Here is a 19,839-nt window from a genome sequence, read left to right as displayed (position 1 = left end):
TAGATTAAACAAAAATAGTGTTAGATATTTTAATAAAACCTAGACCCTTTTCTCTTTAAAATTTTAATTAGTCCCCTTTCAGGAAACGACAGCTGTCTAAAATTTAGACTATCTCAGCAGATACCATTTTGTCTAATTTATCTTAAAATATACTTGTCCAAGTGTATTATCATTCATCTTAAAACTCTCACCGAACTAAAATCCCTTCTGACAAAGTAAAAATACCTTGTTACTTAATCGTTAATTTAATAGCAAATATATATGACAGTCTCACCGCTCTAGCCGATGGTCCTGGAATGAACACAGATATTTGTTCCTTAGTCATGGGTATTTTTTATACATAAGTATCTATTTATCTATATACGTATGTATATCGTCGCCTAGTACCCATAGTACAAGCTTTGCTTAGTTTGAGACTAGGTCGATTTGTGTATGATTGCCCCCTAATATTAACTTATTATTTATTTATAATAATTATATAAACGCCAAGAGTGAAAAATACACAATCGTATAATTTCGCAATCTCCTGCTATTCCTATCTCAACTGTTTCTGGAACGTGTACGCACGATGCGAGTTTGGAAAATACGCAAAAGGAATTTATATAATTTTGTCAAGTAAAACAATGATATTAACTCGTCCTGACTTCACCTAAAAGCATAACCGCTACGTTCCATCAAGATAATGTAAAATAAAATAGCATTTGCCATCACATAAAATTTTACCTTCACAGGAAATTGGAAACGTAATTTTTGTGTTAAGCCACATATTTAGAAGATTTAGGAACTCTTTAGAAAATATATCCTTTAGGAAATTACGGGCATGCAGGTAAAATTACGTCGCATTTGTTATTATTCGGCGGACTTTGGTATTCGTTAAGATTTTAGTTTAGTTCTGTGACAACAATACATATATGTATGTATGATGGTCTCAAAAAGCAAAAATTTATTCACAACATCATATTTTTATTTTTAGGAAGCGCTGGCCTAGCGGTAAGAGCGTGTGACTTGCAATCTGGAGGTCGCAGGTTCAAACCCCGGCTCGTACCAATGAGTTTGTCGGAACTTATATACAAAATATCATTTCATATTCACCAGTCGCTTTTCGGTGAAGGAAAACATCGTGAGGAAACCGGACTAATCCCAACAAGGCTTAGTTTACCCTCTGGGTTGGAATGTCAGATGGCAGTCGCTTTCGTAAAAACTAGTGCCTACTCCAAATCTTGGGATTAGTTGTCAAGCGAACCCGAGGAGCGGAGGAAGGAGAAGATCATATTTTTAATTTTACAAAATACTTCTCTTTGTAGCATAATTGGTGAAGGGAAACCTCCCTAATATACCCTACCCCTACTCGAGGACCGTTCCAATTAGTGCTAGCCCACTTGTTAAAATCTTTCTAAAGAAATACAGCTTAAAGGAAAATATAAGTTTTACATTTACATAGTAAGTTACACAATTTTATTTCGGTCATTGTTCAGTGATAGCAAAGTAATTCCTAGAAACGAGCCAAAGAGGAACAGAAAACACATGAACATCTGACAAAGTCAATTATATTAAATTTTTCTAAACACTAACTAGAATTAAATCAATTTTTTTTTCAAGCGTTTAATGCAGGGCCCAAATTATAACTAATAATTTTGTTTTATATTACGTCGGTGTCAAACAAGCATACGACCCGCCTGTTACCACCAACACTGACTTTTCTCCACCGAGGTGTGCAAGGCAGTTGAACGACGAGCAAAATTGCAATATTGGCACAGTTTTCGCTAAATATAAGTAAATAGAAGGAATAATCTCTTCTTCTTCTTGTTCTCTTTTGACGACCGGTTTGGCCTAGTGGGTAGTGACCCTGCCTACGAAGCTGATGGTCCCGGGTTCAAATCCTGGTAAGGGCATTTATTCGTGTGATGAGCATGGATATTTGTTCCTGAGTCATGGGTGTTTTCTATGTATTTAAGTATTTATACATATTTATATATTATATATATCGTTGTCTGAGTACCCTCAATACAAGCCTTATTGAGCTTACTGTGGGACTTAGTCAATTTGTGTAATAATGTCCTATAATATTTAATAATATTTATTTATTTATATTCTTCCTTGTTTGAATGACTGAAGGTCGTGACCACATGAGGAAGTTGTTTGTGCACCATAACTCTCCATTTCAGGGTAATTCCACGAAACTGTAACGTCAGTTACCAATTCTTTCGTGTGTTTTTACATTAATAAAGCAAATTTAAGTGTCTGTATGTCTGGCGTAGCCCTACAGGTAGATATCTGGATACTTAAATTTGCTTAATTAATGTAAGAACACACGAAATAATTGGTAACTGACGTTACAGTCTCGTGGAATTACCCTTCATAAGATTTTCCGCCATCCTAATAATGCATGTGTGTGTGTGTGTGTGTGTGTGTGTGTGTGTGTGTAATATGATACTCGTATGTATGGCATGGCAGCTTTCTTTACTATATACTTCCAACGATCAAACTTCTTCGATTTCTCCTTTTTTTTAATAAGTATACTTTACAAGATATCTTTTGGTAGGTATCTTAAAATAAATTAGAAGTAGTTTCTCTCATAAAAAACGAAATACAACCGAAAAAGAACAATAAGCATTCCCAAAGATAAAAATACATTTCCTTTTAAAGCTAAAAAATAAAGCCAAAATAATGCAATGACTCACCGTCAAATCCACGTTACGGTTGGTTAAAGTTTATCCTTCCCAAGTTTGTGTGAAACCCTTCCAAGCCAAGAGCTCAAAATGTTTACTCAATTTACCTAACTGTTGCGGATTTCGCAAAACTTGCTCAGTTTCAGGGTATTCAGTATTTCTTGGGACTTGAGACGCAGGTTAACAAATGACGGTTGACCTTTTCTTGACAATGTGTGTACATAGAACCTGTAGTGGCTTCATAACCGAAGGACTCTGTATCAAAAAAATCTTCTCGTTGACTTTTAATAATGATTTTATAGACTAAAATAAATTATAATACCGTACTTTTCTCTTTAAAGTTCCCATTTAACTAACATAAAACTTTAAGAAACGCTTTAGTAAACTAAAATAAGTTTGACCAAGTTTTTAATAAATACGAGGGGCGTTCAGTATATAATGAGAATGAGATGCAAACTCTTTAAATATTAGGAAAGTAAATACTGGCCAGTACAGCTTATCTACCTAGCCGATTAGCATAAAAAAAAATTAACTGTTTTTTGTAAAAAAAAAGGCGATTTCTTTGCGGTGCTATTGAATACGTTAGCGAAAATGGAGAAAATTGAACTGCGCGCCGTAATCAAATACTTGTGTTTGAAAAAAAAAATCTACGGACCAAGTCAATTTAGATTTACGGGACACTAAGGTCTAATGCTCCTCCGTATTAGACAGTCGCACGTTGGTGGGCTGAATTTAGATTTGGAAGAACATCGACCATAACAGAAGAAATTGTGAAAAATGTCGAAAACTAAGTTTTAGCAGATCATGTCACGGTTCGTTTTATTGCTGAAAATGTAAAGATTTCAACGGGAAGCGTGCATAATATTTTACATGAACGCTTGGGTATGAAAAAGGTATGTGCGCGTTGGGTACCCAGAATGCTTACTGACACGCAAAAACAAACTAGAGTCGAGATTTGTCAACAAGCTTTGGACCATATTAACCCTTTGAACGCTTTATATAATAAACACAAACATCATTCAAATGCCAAGCTCCCGGGAGCTAATATATAAATCTTATTCGAAAGTGTGAAGGTTACTTTGACAGCGTCCGCCATAACATAGGTGTCTTTGGCGCTGTCGGCACGACTAAAGTCTATTTTTTTATTCCGTATACTAAAATGACATTTCATGTGTTCCTAGTTTTATAAATAGTGATGTGCTTTAACCGGTACTAACCGAAAATGAACTATTATATATATATATATATATATAATCCTCCACATCGATTTCGATGACGGCGACCTCAGCAATCAAGGGTTTTTCCTCTTATGAGCTCTTATGTGGCTGGCCAGGCCAAACTTGCTCTTAAACACCCTTTCACATTCACAACAGTATAGCTGACCGGCCGCGTTGTATGTATACACATAGGAGGGCTTAGGTCTATCCTTGCGTAGTTGGCGTTTTACGTCTAATCTCGCGAGGCGGTTTTCCTCAAACGACTTGGTAGATTCGAAGATGGTAGATCGCCAAGATGACAAAAACGCAGCCAGCTCCTCCCAACGTGCATTATCGATCGCACATGCCTTTAGGTGGCGCTTTAGCACGTCCTTATATCGAAGGTGTTGACCGCCGTGCTTCCGCTTTCCCTTTGCTAATTCTGAGTAGAATATAGCTTTAGGCAAGCGGTGATCGTCAATTCGGAGACCATGCCCACACCACCTGAGCTGACGCTGCATCAATAGCGCCTCCATGCCGTATCCATGCCTATTTAAAAGCGATTTTATTGTAAGCTTAACAGTCACCTCGAGCAGGCGGAGGCGTCAGGTCGGCGATACGTCAATGTAATTTTTTAAATGTATGAGTAGATAAGTATTGAGTAGATTTTATTCATTGTTTATTTCCTATTACGCAGTGAGTAGATTTCTTATTTTGAATCTAAAATTAATTTAATATTTATCAGTTATTCACAAACCGAAATCAAAGGTCAGCACTGTTTGTTTTAAGCTGGTCACATTATTTCTATGTTTGACATTTGTGGCTGTCATTTTAGTCTACGGAATAAAACAGACTTTAGTAACGACGCCTTTAGGTGTTTTTGGCGTTGAAAAGGTTAAATACCTAAAAACTTTAGCTTCATAGGTACGTAATTTAGTCGTCTCAGTCCTGTAGATCTATTCTTGGCTAGCAAATGCCTGTAACTTCGCTCAAGTATCCAATTTCAATTCACCAATAAATCCAAGAATAGACGCACATGTTGCGCTTCTATTATATTGGTTTAGGTTTATGTTAGGGCAAAGAGAATTTGCCCTAACATAAACCTAAACCTGTGTTTACAAATAAACGTATTGATTGATTGATTGATTGATTTAATTACTTACTTTTTTCTACTCCAGCACTTCTATTTGACAACTAAATAACTGCCAGTGATATCTAAACCGAGTCCATTAGAATCGCGGCGCATGGGGCGAGTCGGCGCTTATGTATAAGTATAGGATCATAATAGCAGTGTTATTATGAATATCCACACAATATAGTAAAACTTGAATTTTCCAAATGCTAACTTTTTTTTTATACCCCGTCGGTGGCAAACAAGCATACGGCCCGCCTGATGGCCTAAGCAGTCTCCGTAGCCTATGTACGCCTGCAACTCCAGAGGAGTTACATGCGCGTTGCCGACCCTAAACCCGCCCCCCTTCGTTGAGCTCTGGCAACCTTACTCACCGGCAGGAACACAACACTATGAGTAGGGTCTAGTGTTATTTGGCTGCGGTTTTCTGTAAGGTGGAGGTACTTCCCCAGTTGGGCTCTGCTCTAGATCTGGAATGACATCCGCTGTGCTGTGCCCTACCACACAAAGCAAGATGACATTCATAATGCCCAACTTCTAGGCAAAGATCTACAAACCAAATTGATTTACCCTTGTATAGGTATTTACTTTGATTTTATACATCATTTAGGTGTTAGAAAAAATATTGTGTACAACGCTAGGTACATAATTAGATCTTAAAATTCTCGGACAGCTGCCTTTACAAAATTCGACTTGGTCTCGTTTCGTATCTTCGTCCCTTGAAGAACCCTTGTTATACACCTGTGGCTTATTTCTCGAACGGTATTAGACTAATATTATTAGTCTACAAACTGTCAAGTCGTATGGGTTATCATGGCAACTCACTAATATCTTATACCTTTAAACGAGCAAATCTTGTATATATATATATATGTATATATATTTCTGTGATCTCGGAAACGGCTCTAAAGATTTCGCTGAAATTTGGTATATGGGGGTTTTTGGGGGTATACAACCTATCTAGATTAGTCTTATGTTTGGGAAAACGCGTGTTTTCGAGTTTTCATGCGTTTTTCTTTCGACGCAGAATATGGTCGCTAATTTCGTGTTGCCGGCCACTGTCCGTCTGGTCCAGCGGGTTAAGACGCGGACTGCTAAACGAGTGTTACGGGTTCGAATCTCGCCCGGTGACTAACTTTTGTTTTTTTTATATGTTCAAGTGTATATATAATTTTTTAATTTTTATTGTTTTAGACAAGTTTAATTTAGAAAAAAAAATGTAGTTAAGATTATCACTTATAGACCACCATATTACAATAAATAGTTATAACCGAGCAAAGCTCGGTCGCCCAGGTACTTAGACTAATACGGAGATGGGCCTCTGTTGCACGAAAATTTTGTTTCATTGAAATTCCGCAATATGGCGCGTGATCATATATTACTGGTCAGGCTTTACAATGTTTTACAGTACATATGATCCTTTAAATTTTCGACATAGTTACATAATGTGCTAATTTACGCACTAGTGCGGAAAAGTAGCACCATATGTACTGAAATAGTACATTACGATACAAGTGCGAAAAATAGTAAATTCGAAACGAGTGGCGATAAATTAAAACACGACCGAAGGGAGTGTTTTAAATCGACACGAGTTGCGAATTACCTATTCGCACATGTATCGTACAACGTTTTACAGTAGGTACATACCTTTAAATGGTCAACACAGTAACGTAATATGCTAATTTTCGCACTGGTGCGGTAAAGTAGCACCATATGTACTGTAAAATATTATTATGAACTCCAAGTATTCAACTTGAAATTATTAGTTTAAACGTAGGGGCGCGCTACAAAATAGATATTATTGTGTTATAGGCTACTGTAATTACAGGCGTATTCTAGTTTTAATTATAGGATATGAATTCGATCTGGATTAGATTTAGATCCGATCTGTCAGTGTCAAAATTGCCGGTTTTGGTTGAAGAAATTGGATTGGATAATCTAAATCTAATTTATGAATATAGGTTATGACCTATAGTTAAAATTAGAATACACCTGTGCATTAAGACAAACCACGTGACGAATCAGGCCAATTCTAGTTTTAGTTATAATATATGTTTCCAATATGATACTGATGTCGTCAAGCTCACCATACTTATTAACCTATCGAATGAGCTAATGCTTTTACGGATACTGGAAAGCGATATGTAAATGTACTACATACCTATGAGGCCTGGATGTTAGTGAGATGACGATATGAGTTGTGCTGGTGTCCGACTTTATTACCTACGTATAACATGAGTATCACATGATTATCCACCTGGTTTCATGAGCTTAATAGTCGCCTCCAAACCTCCCCTTATAGCGACCCCCTTCCTCACACAAAGTTTACCTTAATTTCCCAAAGGCTAATTCATATTAGCCTCACTGGATCACTGTTCACTCTGAGTACTGATAACGTTGGTCACAATATACCAGAGACACATCATTATTCTAATAACACCATAAGAACGTTCTTAACTTGATCTAAAAGCAAGTATCACTGCCGCGTCGATTTGTTCGCAAACAACCTCCTTTTTCCTACTGTCGTTCTCATCTACCCTCTCAACTTCCCTCAAAAAATCCCAATAACCTAGAAGCGGTTACTTAAACGTGACTACTAACGCCATCTACTCCATGACGTTGGCAAATATTAGCTGGTTCGCAATACGTTCGCGACACTCCCGCCCAGAAAGAAAATGCTACTCTTAATTGAAATTAGATGTCTATAGACAAACATATAAATAAATCAACAATCAGATAATAAGAGCCGTCCATTCTCGAACCGCATGGTTCACCCTTTGCGTCGTGAATCGGCACGGCCTGAGACTTTGTGCAATTTCTGATGACGTTACAGAAATGTGCTGAGACACTGCGTTTCTGAGATCGATCCAATCGTGCATCTGGTCTGAGTTGAGTTGTGAGTGATCTGTCTTGAGCTGATAAAGAACAGGATTCTGAGTCTGGTCTGAACATTCATCAATGTTTGTGCTGAGCCGACTAATAACAGGATCCTAAGACTGATCTGAATACTAATCAATTCCCGTGCTAAACTGATTGAAAGCAGGATCCTGAAACTGGTGTGAGCGTCCATCGATGTCTGAGCTGAGCTGAGTGGGATCACGGCTGCGACCTGTCATATTTGGTCCATTACTGGTCTCTCCGTCAACCCATGACCAATGTTATTTCCTACACTCCCGCGCGTACGGTTCTAGATTGCTCCGAGCAGTCCCTAGTTGCAATTTAGGTCACGAGAAGAGACCGCGTCATGCGGCCCATGTGTCAGAGAGTGGCAATGCGATCTGATATCAAATATCGGTATTATTAAACAGTGGGAACTCCGTTCGCGATAGGTCTATCCCATCTATAACTACCATCTGTGATTCGCTCTGTCACTTTGTCACTTTGCTCTTTTGACATCGTTATTAACATAATAACCTATTTCACCACTTCAAGTGTCACAACTATTACTACAGCAGACGTAAACAACTGTAACTGTTTTGAACACTGCGACGACCGCGTGATCGAAAAGAGCATACGTTTTTGTATGCAATGATAGTTACCACACAGACAAATGCGGCTGTCTTATCCGAACGGGTGTATGTAACCTAAATTCCCACTACTTCTCTTTACTGTATATTACTCGCAGTAATCTACTATGTTAAGTATTCGCTTTAAATCTATTCGCTTATCCATTAAGGCCACTGTTGACATGTCCATCTCTGGGTGCACCCACTTCATGTCCGGCAGCCCTCCCCAGCCAAGGGAGAATCACGCTATTTTTATATGTATAATCACAAATCAGAATGTAAAATAGAATCTATGTACAACTCGACCACACTCCTTTTTTTATGCTAATTGGACATTCAATAGATGTATCAAATCAGGCTCCCACTTCGAACCGTCAAATCCAAAACAAGTGATGTGATATTCAAGGCACCTTTTCTTACCGTTCATTTCGATTTATGAAGCAGATATTGAGTCAAAATGAACTCTGTTTGTTTGTTTGCAAAGTGGTTTTTATTCTTCTTATCATTCTCTGGTGCGTTTATATCGCGCCTGGTGTGAAATAATCTAGTTTAAACATGTTGGGACAGTCAAGTTGTCAGCAACTGTTTTAAACTGTTTTATAGGCTTAAAGTATTATATCGCGTCCGTGATTTTATTCACGTCGATTTACGCATAAACATTTTTGCGACACTTTATTCTGTCTAAATTGAGCTACACTGATACCGCCTTTCGGGGGTGGATGCTGGCGAGTACCTCGGTATTAATTCAACGGTATTAGTTCTCACATCACACCATTTTTAAACCGTTATAACCTATTAAGTATGTCTGCCACACCTACCTTGCACTTTGCATCATTGCTTTTTGGAGTCATTCGCGATTAACAGCCGTCTTATCTATTTGAAAAACTTAAGATTTCGAAGGGTCATATACGTGGTGTCCTCAGGCTTAACGGCACGCAACACAGTAAGTCCGCTTTTCGTGGCAGCTTTCGATATGTTTACTCTTTGATTACATCCCCGTGCACATGCATCAGTCCTGCTAAGGATGGTAGAAACAGCAATACATATACTGTACATCCGAGGTACCGATCCATCTTCCTCATTCCGATCAGATCTTAAATTAAGCAGAATATCGCCAGTCTTCCGCACCACAGTGTTTTAACTGCTGTGTCCATCAAATTGACCCACTCTGTTTCTTTTATTCATGAATAATCACTTCACAACTTTAACAACCATGCGAGACATATAGATGGGTACTCAGTAGCAAATTCTCAACGTGTGCCAATTAATAAAGAATACAGTGGGTGCGGCGTCTGTATACTCTTTTAGGCTTTGCGCTTTATTGACTTCGCATTCGCAAAGGCTTTTGATTTCTTCAACTGGAGTAAAATGTTCAGAGTTATGAGAAATGGGGATACCGCAACACGTAATCCTATTATAGTTGAACGAGGAGTGCAACTGTTCACTGAGATCTGTGAATAGACAATGAGTATTGGAAGGTTGTGAGGGTGATGTCCAAGTTGGTGGCCAACTAATCAATAAACTCAGTTTTGCAGATGACATGACTATATTAGGTTAAGTGTCTGTGGAAAATGAATTTCGGTTCTGCTACAAAAGATTGAGTATGCCAGTAATGAGTCCATTTTCAGGATCCAGATCCATACCTTATGATCAATAGAAATGAGACGAAGATGATGCATGTCGATCTTCCTGGTAAAATTAAGAGAATCAATGAATTGCACGATCTTGAGGCAAGTTGTTGGTTTACTTGGTATCTTAAATAAGTGACGATGGCATCTGCGACTAAAAGGTGATCAGAAGAGCTCATATGGCCAAAGCTGCGGTGAAACGACTCGCCAGGATATGCATATGGAATAACATAAAACAAGGATCAGACTAATACGGGCGCCTTGGTTTCTCGATCATATTCTTTACATGTCCGTAACCTAGACCATTGAAACTGAAACCCATCATAGGACAGATGCATTTGAGATATGGTGCTGGCGAAGAATGCTTGAACGTTACTACGGTACAACTGCTTCAACTCTTGACAAACTCGACATCACCGAGGTTATCCACTGTTTGTACCCATAGCGTTCTTAGTTTCTTCGGCTATCGAGGCCGAACCATGAAAGGAAGAGCCAAGGAAGCGTAGAGATGGACGTATGGTCACACGTCGTTGGGCGAACAGAATAACATTTAAGAGAAATCCACATTACAGGCTAGCATACACCGCCCAAGAAAGTGCGGCTTCGAGTGCACTGGTGAAGAACCACACAGGACAGGTGTCCACAGTGACTTATGACGATACGGCAACGAATAAGACTTTGATAAATCTGTCTTGTGATTATTGCTACTGTAGGAGTCGTACATAAAACAATTACGGCTCCTCTTCCCGCAAAATACCGTAAAACTAAGTTATTCAGAACCATATTTTATATTTAAGATTGATACTTTCTGAGCAGCAAAAAATATATAACAATCTACAAGATATGACCAACGATATATTTTTCTGGAAATCTATTTTAATTTACACAACTATATTTCTTTCAGTTAGATCGGTATTACTTCTGCAAAAATGTGGAACTTTACAATCATTCTCACAAGACACTATAAAATGATTTGGTTTTCTTGCTTTTTGCAATTTCATAAAACTATGCCTCAATTCCTAAAAACAATAAGCCTAAATTCCGCCTAGATTCCTACCATTACCCCCCTCTGCGGAGGCAGTGCGAGGCAAGTCGTATTGCTAGACGGACCTGTGCTGCATTGCACGCGCGAGCAAGCGATATTCTATTTCGAACGCATAGCTCTGCGCGCTCGATCCTTTGCAGCGGGTGGTGCGGTGAGGGGTATAAAGCTCCGCCCACACGCGCGAGGTCATTGGCGTAGAGTGCAGCCTTAATACTACGATATTTCACGACAATATTAAAATGAATCAAGAAAGATATCGAACTTCCTTATATGACATCTGATTCTAATTGTGATTATGATTCTTGGGATCATAGTGTAGCTCCAGTCTGCATTTCAATCCGATTAAATCTGATAAACAAGCTAACAAGCTGAGGTGTCCCGATCAATAATTATCAATAATTATTTGGCTTGTGATTAATCTCTTCCTTTTAAAGGTTTAATGGTCTGAGCTTTTGCATACTACAATAATTAATAATAAAGTCCTTTTTATTGTTTCTAAAGATGATATTATACAACATAGATGATATTATATATGAATTGCTTCTGTCATTACATTTATTAAAATAACACAATACTTGAGAAATTCTGATCTTATTCAGAAATGTATCCACCATGGTCTTCTACCGCCTTTGTAATTATTACTATGAGTATGAAGGTTGAAGGTACTTAATATGTACATCTACGACGAGTAGACTCGATCGAGTTGGCGACATCAATTAACATCTACTGCTCGATTCCACTTTCATTTAACAAAATTAAAATAGTTATGCATGGCTAGTGACTATTCTTTAAATTATCTACCACTCCCTTACCTGTTTTTGTTCGAATAAAATAGATAATAAAGAAACCACTAGCCCATTCAATTAGTATGCCTTTCATTTGAAGTCTTTTCAATAATAATATATTTTAATATTTTTAACCCTAGGTTTGGGTCATCGCATGTACATGGCATAGATACATACACAATTCAGAAGTTAAGTTAATATTTATCTAATTAGTTTATATCAAATCGCTAATCTGTGACTGTCCACACTATGAATCAATGTTTGAATAATAATAGGAAGTCCTTATACCTATAGGGTATGGCTTAGGTGCAAACATATTATAATAGCCTGGTGGCTTATACTAAACAGTTTTGCCTTTGCAATTTACTGTTATACAAGTTGATATTTACTGATTCTGATACTGGTTGAAATGTTAATTGGGATTGAATCAAGATACTGTGCTGAGTTACATGAACAGAAAAAGTAAGTGAATATTATTTAAACATAATATATTCGGCAGTTCTTTATTCGTTTACAATCCTTTTAACCGTTTATTTTTCAGGACAGCAATATCATGCATGCCAACTGTTAAATCTACCGAGAGCCCCATTATTGGCAGTTTGCTGGTGCCATTGGAGTGGCTGCGCGATTCTGATTGGGTCTCAATGATGGTCCTGGTAATTTGAGTTTGGGTAGCCATGTACATATTATGACATCAAATTGTAATCTGATTTCAAGTGCCTCCTGCATTTTCACTAAGGCACGTTACAGGTTACTACATCTAAATGATACCTATAACTTCTAAGAAACCAACCCGTACCAATACCTTACAACTGTAACAACAAACAACAATGAGGCAAGACATTTCTTAACATCTCTTATGTTATGAGTGGTTCTAGTCCTTCAAACGAAGTGAAAGGGTTAATTTCGAATTTTGAATTACCTACACGCAATGCGAATGCTTCTGATTTTAGCTTAGTGAAGATATGGATGCGCAAAACATACGATTATAATAGCCTAGTTTGGTTGTTTGGAAGATATTGCTCTTCAGCGATAAGACCGCTTGTTGTGCACCATAGTTTGAGTTATGTGTTTAATCTGTATGTTATTTTCGTTTTTATATTGGTGAGCTACAAAGAATATTACTGTATTATTTTATTAATCTTGATAAAATAAATTTTGTTTCATTCTAAGAGAATATTTATGGATCATATAAGTATAACGAATGAATGTTAAATCTGGTTCCTACCTAATACGTTAAACATGATACATTCGTTTTCTAAAAAGACACGCGGTATAAATTGTTTCCATACACCACGCACACTTGCGCGCACGACGAGTCAAATCAGGGCTGAGCTGATAATTTGTGATAAAGTGGATATTCTGCAAGCAATGCGTGTTATACAAAAGCATCATGATTCATAAGAGATTATGGTCCTTTTCACAAAATATTATAAACACCAATATAACTAGATCCCGAAGTTACAGAAAATATACCAAATCGGAGGTCAGACCTAAACTGGTTTGTAAGCAACAACAGTCGGCAAGGCATTGATATAATGCCTATCCTCATGATAAATAAACTTTAAATTTGATACTATTAACTATAACAACTATTCCGCCAAACAGAACAATGAATGTGAGATTTTGATTCTTATTATTTTAATATTAAAATGATAATTATTTTGTTAATGAATTGTTGATCAACAGCATGATTTGAATCTGTGATAAAGTCGCTGTTTGAAAGGATGTATCCTGGGTCACAACACAAATTGACCAGCAAATTTTAATTCAAAATGTCGTAAATGTTTATTAGTGCATGATTTTATTTAATTTATATCAAAGATTGGTCAGGCAACTAAATCTAAACACGTAGGTAAAGTACCTTGTCCCCTACATAATCAAATATAAATATCAAAATTAACATAACGTATAGGTACCTAAATATAGATTATAGTTAAACCTCTTGTTCAACTTAAACTTAGGTTTGAGCAGTTTGATCTGTTAGGTATGAGCAGGTATGGTAATGGCACCATTCATAGGACATTTAAGAGAACAATTGGATAATTGCTGACACTTCACTGATAATTGAAAAAAATTCTAACGCTTTGGGCGTTAAAATTTGAGTTGAATGTCCTTTCACCTTTTATTATCTTAGACATGTTTAATGAAATATGTAGTTAGGTACTTGGTTTCAATATAATGAAATGTGAGACTTAAGAGTTCTAAGGCTCTTGTTGAAGGTAAAATGTTACTAAGTCAGTGTTTAAAAACTGATGACAAATACTTGTTTTATAGGATTTATAGTAAACACGAATTACGAATGTTTACTGAGACCTACCTGATTCATAAATGATTACTGATTACCTTTTATTATTCAGTAGAGATAACTATATTTTCTGATGTGACAATCTTTGCCACTCTCTCATTCTTTTAACATAGAAATGTTGAATCTGTTTAGTAACGTCACATATAATCATGAGCGTAAAAGTAAAATCTTGAGCGTTGCGAGTGTTTCAAGGCACGTGAGTTGAAAACAAACTTTGCTGCTCTGGTAAAACACAAACATTTTTATCACATCAATTAGTGACAAATACTGGTTCTAAAACAAAAAATTTAAATATTTATATCATTCAAAACCATAACTTGAAATTCCATTCCACTGCTTATAGCTGCTATAGTGCTAATAAACACACTGTTTTCAAAGATTAAAGAGAGCTTTTTAATTCAGACTACCCTTTGTCGCAAGATATTAATAATCGTGAAAGTATGTATTTATATATCTGCTTTTTATAAACTATATTATGATACCTACTGACACTTGCAATCTCTTGTATATCAAAGAGCAAGAATGTTCAGTTAAAATGTATGTAGGTACTCACTCAATTGCCTATGTGCTCAGGTGAACCACTAACATTCGCTTGCTGAATACCTTTTTGGTAGAAATAATATAAATATGGGCTTCATGGTTGAAATAAAACATTAAATTGAATTAAATAAACCAAATATTGTAGCTCTTTAGTTGTACGCGCGTAAATAAATTAACTTTTCATATGTAAGAGATAAACATATGTTACTTTTGATGATGATAACAGTGCATGTGAATAAAAATTCCCAGCATGCTCCACCATGTCGTCAAGCTCACCATACTTATTAACCTATCGAATGAGCTAATGCTTTTACGGATACTGGAAAGCGATATGTAAATGTACTACATACCTATGAGGCCTGGATGTTAGTGAGATGACGATATGAGTTGTGCTGGTGTCCGACTTTATTACCTACGTATAACATGAGTATCACATGATTATCCACCTGGTTTCATGAGCTTAATAGTCGCCTCCAAACCTCCCCTTATAGCGACCCCCTTCCTCACACAAAGTTTACCTTAATTTCCCAAAGGCTAATTCATATTAGCCTCACTGGATCACTGTTCACTCTGAGTACTGATAACGTTGGTCACAATATACCAGAGACACATCATTATTCTAATAACACCATAAGAACGTTCTTAACTTGATCTAAAAGCAAGTATCACTGCCGCGTCGATTTGTTCGCAAACAACCTCCTTTTTCCTACTGTCGTTCTCATCTACCCTCTCAACTTCCCTCAAAAAATCCCAATAACCTAGAAGCGGTTACTTAAACGTGACTACTAACGCCATCTACTCCATGACGTTGGCAAATATTAGCTGGTTCGCAATACGTTCGCGACAACTGATCTCTCAGTGTCTAAAGTGACATTTCTTTAACCAAAATCGTCACTTTTGACACTGACAGATCAGTATCATATTGGAAACAGATCTAAGAACTAAAACCAGAATTGGCCTTATGAGCATTACGGCCCGATTCAAACTATAAGATACGTAGATACATATCGTATCTAGACGTAATATTTGACGTACCTAATTGCTACGCCGTAGCAAGCGTAGACGCGTAGCGAGTTACGCTTTTAACACATTCAGTGCCAGCGCTTGCTACGCGTTACGAGCGATGCTGGTAACACGTGAAAACTCGTATGAAGCGAAAATCGATACGAACAGAGCGCCCGCCTGGCGGGTTGCTGTGAATGCCTTAATTTCAAATAGTACGATTCAAAACGGACAGGCCGATTTGAACGCACACATGGTATTTGACGACCGGTCTGGCAGTGGGCCTATGAGGCCGCTAGTCCCGGGTTCGAATCCCGGTAAGGGCATTTGTGTGATGAACACACATATTTGTTCCTGAGTCATGGATGTTTATATGTATAAAAAACATCCATGCTCGTACCAATGAGTTTTTCGGAACTTATGTACGTCATGTCATTTGATATTTAACAGTCGCTTTTCGGTGAAGGAAAACATCGTGAGGAAACCGGACTAATCCTAACACGGCCTAGTTTACCCTCTGGGTTGGAAGGTCAGATGGCAGTCGCTTTCGTAAAAAACTAGTGCCTACGCCAAATCTTGGGCTTAGTTGTCAAGCGGACATATTATATTATTATATTCTTGTGGTTTATTTATGTAAAATGAATGTATTGTATCTGTTCTAAATGTTTAGTTTTAAAATATCAAGTACCATCAGCCGTAAAAGTGCCTAGACCAATGAACTCATTCATAATTTCTGCATGCAATTTCGCAGCTACAATAAAATGTGACAAGCTCACGTTTTAGATAAAGGTTGGATAAAATACATACATAAAATATATACATATAAGTGTGATACCTATGTATAGATATTAAATAATAAAATAAAAACAAACATGTTTGTTAGTAATGAAATGATAAATAATTCCAAAAATATTAAATAATAATATACATACATCCATGTTATAAAATGATCTGACTTGTGAGTTGTCTATTTTAGGACAAAAATCATAACATTAGCAGTAAGTACATATCAAATAAAGTTTTTTTGCCGTGCGTCTGTTAGGCTTAAACTAATTATTTTCTTACGGCTTTGGAACCCTGTTCAACCTCGCAAAGTGTAATAGCATTACAGGAACAATGTTCACTAATTGTTCCTTCCCTAATTACAGACAGAATCCTTCTTCAAATAACTTCATAATATAAGAAATTCATAAATAAAACCGTCGTAATATTTATTGCGACCGGCGTAAATAACAAGCATTAAACAATTTTACTGCTTTCCCTACCTCATCCAATAACATGATATAATTCTAAATATAATTCCACGCGACGTCCTCCAATCGAAATTAAAGAAACAGATAATTATTTAAATATATCACTTACCGGTTAATACGGTTTCCGCGCGATGCTAAGTTCGCGAACTACGCGCAAAACGACCACCCTCTAAGACAGAGTACCGCGTTCTGACAATCTCTGGCGTCGTCCTTTACTACGCATGCGCAACCCTTCGGCACGACAACCAATCAGAAAAGACATAAAATCATAGACAACATATACTTAGTAGCAACTTTATTCACTTGTGTTAAGGTGCATTTTTGAGAGCATAGATGATTGGCTTACGTGGTCTTTAAACCAGGTTGAGGTGCTGACGTCAATGGCTCGTTCACAAAGCATACAGGTGTTTATTATATTATGAGAGACACCGCAGCCGTAAGCCTGCAGCGAAGTTGGAGTTGTGAACACACTCTTATGCTTATCTTTGACGCGTGTAGAGATATGGTTTTATCTGCTTGATCATAATGCGGTGTTCATGTTACATTGTATTCACTTTTTAAATAAGCGATCAAAAGCTTCAACTTAAAGTATCTAAAGACGTTTAGGTGTTTATTTAGGCAATGATCCTTTTCAGAAATTTTCTGATGAAGCGATGAACCTTTCAGCCGCGCGAGATCGACTTACAGGAAAATAGGGAAGGGGGAAAGTCTTATGTAGAGTCCGTGGACTATTTACTGGTGCTATGGAATGTAGAGGTAAGGAGAACAATCTATGTGTATGAAAAGTGTTCATCAAAAAACCTTAAATAGGTGGCGCCACAATGCATCGCGAACAAATTTTTGACTTTGATAAAAAAATTCAAATCACTGACATCGCACCACTCCATCAATAACGTCTAAGTTCATGTCCTTGTGCTACCCCAGCCACGCCGCTACGCCGGAGAGATTTCGAACTATTATTTACAGCTGCTAGCTGGACACTAGCAACAGTTCTTCCATAAGACTGTTCTCCTTACCCTACCCTCTCTGCCTCCATAACTGGTACGATTGTTTGATACGTCCTATGAGTGACCTATCCAAATGAACGCTATTATAGTATTTTATGCAAACGTTGTACAAGAACGGTAAAAAAAGCGAGGAGTGGCGTGGGTTAATGTAAGCCGGAGCCGCAGGCATACTCGTAGGTAAACATTGTAAAGGAATACGTCACGAGCATTTTTTGGCCTACTAAAATTAAAATTTTTGGACAGCTTTATCCCGATTTTGGACACTAACAAGCAACGCCAAGAGAGATCTTTGTAGTCTATGGATGTTACTATACATATTAAGGGTGTCACATGCGCGTTTCTGAATTATGAAGCAATTGTTTCTACTATACAACCTACTTAATAAATATTTTGTAAGTTGGCGAAAAAGAAAAAAGAATTAGCTTGAAACTTAATTTTGATTTTGTTAGGTAGCCATTAATCGCAGTAGGTATCGTTTTAGCGATATTTAAAGCACATGTGATGTTATGAGGATTAGACAATATAGACTATCCTTCAAACCTGTTATTTATGTTCTTAATAATATAAGTGTAAGTGTTCATGAATGTAAAATGTCAGATAACAGTAGAGGAATAGAAAAAATATCTATCATTATTACGAAGAAGCATAAAGAGCACCCTTAAGTGCCTGGTGCCCTCAAAATTAATTTATATCACACTTGCAACTCATTGGTAGGTACGACCCGGATTTTGAACTTGCAATCTTCGGCTTGAACGTCGTAGGGTTTACCGCTAGGACGTGCGCTTCTGTATCTTAACATTGTGTGTGAAATAATGAGTTTCCTAATGAAGTCATTCGTAAAGCCACAGTGAAAGGTATGCGATTATAGTTTGGTTTGCGAAGTTCAAATAACACCATTAAAATCGACGAGTAGAAAAAGTTTTAAGCTGGATCTCAATTTAACATATTTTTATTTATTTAAATATTATTACTAACTTGACCTTACTTAAGTAGGTAAGCCCGTTAATTTTTATGATTTCATGATGATATCTTCAATGATGCATAGTTCACGTTTGGCAATTTGTTCTCTTTGCCAAGCAGTTTATGCTTTGTATATAGCTTTGCAGAATTTTTAATGTAGCTTTCAATAAAATATTAATTTGATGTTTACGTAACATACCTATCTACTCATAAATGTAGCACAATATTGTTAACATTCTTCAGATAAGGAAGAGCGGTACCTCCTGGCACAAGCTATATTAAAGCTTAAAAGGAGGTTCCAATCACTAACTTTAAGATGATTATTGTGAAAGTAAAATAAACATTTTGATTTGATTTTTTTTATTTTGAGTTAGGTTTTCAAGGCACATTTTTATATTTATATCCTATTTAGTTTTTTTTTTAATTATCTGGTGCTTTATTTCATGCATGGTGTGAAATAATTTATCTTAACTTAACAGTCGAATACCCTATTGCGGGTATCTTACCTGTCAACCATAGGGCAAATCTGAAATGTGTCAAAGTGGGTGCAGTGGCAAAAAAAAACATGTTACCTCCTTTTCTACATAATTAGGCGTAGGACGCTGTCTTTTTAATTTCATGGTATGAAATCTAAAATCAACAATAATATTGTTCTTTCACCGGTCTCCCTCAATGAAGTCGGTTTTTTTTTTCTTAAAAATTATTTGAAGTGTTCACTATGACATTTATGCATCAAGGCGGTTTGTTTAGAGCGGCCTACCACGGGCCAGAAAATCGAAATTACATTATCTGCCTCTTTATTCGAAAC

At 36.9% G+C, this 19,839-nt stretch overlaps 1 protein-coding gene across 1 annotated transcript in view; it reads right to left on the bottom strand.

Moving 5' to 3' along the window:
- The window catches only part of LOC133520464 (uncharacterized), a 159,842-nt gene extending 142,573 nt beyond the window's left edge, over nt 1-17,269 (bottom strand). Inside the window, exon 1 of the mRNA XM_061854896.1 lies at nt 17,174-17,269. The gene's annotated coding sequence lies outside the window, so the exon portion shown is untranslated. The remainder of the gene's footprint in view (nt 1-17,173) is intronic.
- Between the last annotated feature and the right edge of the window lie 2,570 nt (nt 17,270-19,839).

The sequence above is a fragment of the Cydia pomonella genome, chromosome 8 (assembly GCF_033807575.1).
Source record: "Cydia pomonella isolate Wapato2018A chromosome 8, ilCydPomo1, whole genome shotgun sequence".
NCBI lineage: Eukaryota > Metazoa > Arthropoda > Insecta > Lepidoptera > Tortricidae > Cydia > Cydia pomonella.
This window is presented reverse-complemented; position numbering and strand designations above follow the sequence as displayed.